The sequence below is a fragment of the Olea europaea genome, unplaced genomic scaffold (genome assembly GCF_002742605.1).
Source record: "Olea europaea var. sylvestris unplaced genomic scaffold, O_europaea_v1 scaffold1112, whole genome shotgun sequence".
Classification (NCBI taxonomy): Eukaryota; Viridiplantae; Streptophyta; class Magnoliopsida; order Lamiales; family Oleaceae; genus Olea; species Olea europaea.
Genome location: NW_019228491.1, coordinates 150482 through 151232, shown reverse-complemented (window position 1 = coordinate 151232; position 751 = coordinate 150482).

Genomic DNA, 751 nt, shown 5'->3' with positions numbered 1-751 from the left:
CCGTGACGTGACACCGTGTGTGGAACATATTTTCCCGCTTCTGCTCCAAGTCATCCACCTTGATTTGAGCGCTAAGGGCTCGCCTCATGACCAACAACTCCCCAACTACATAATCCATGGTGTTTTCCTTGTCAATGTCCTCCAACTCCAGCATGTCTTCATAATAACCTTTACTCTCGGTCTCCACTTCCCTGTTGTCTCGCAAAATCATGGTTCTTTTATTTGGACATTGTGAAGCAATGTGTCCAACTCCCAAGCAACGAAAACACTTGACGTCTCGATTCCTTGATGGCTAGAATTCTACCTTTGCTGTAGTCTTGCTAGCTCCTTCTTCCTTTTCTCTCGGTACCTCCGGTCTTACTCTTGCATCAGCTCCATCTCCTTTATTATTTGCCCACCTTGGCTTCTAAGAAGGATTAGAAACCGAAGATCCACCTTGATACCTTACTATCCCCTTTCGCTTCAATTACTTTTCCACCTTCATGGCCACATGTAGCATCTCTTTAATCTCCACATAATGTTACAATTCCACTACATTGGCAATGTCCTTATTCAACCCCCTCAAAAACAGAGCCATAGTGCCTTTCCTATCCTCTTCCATGTTCGTCCTAATCATAAGCATCTCCATCTCCTTATGGTAATCCTCTATGCTCTAGTGTCTTGATATAGATTTTGTAATCGTTGATGAAGCTCCGGGCAATAGTGATTAGGTACAAACCATTTCTGCATTAACATCTTCAACTCCTCCCAA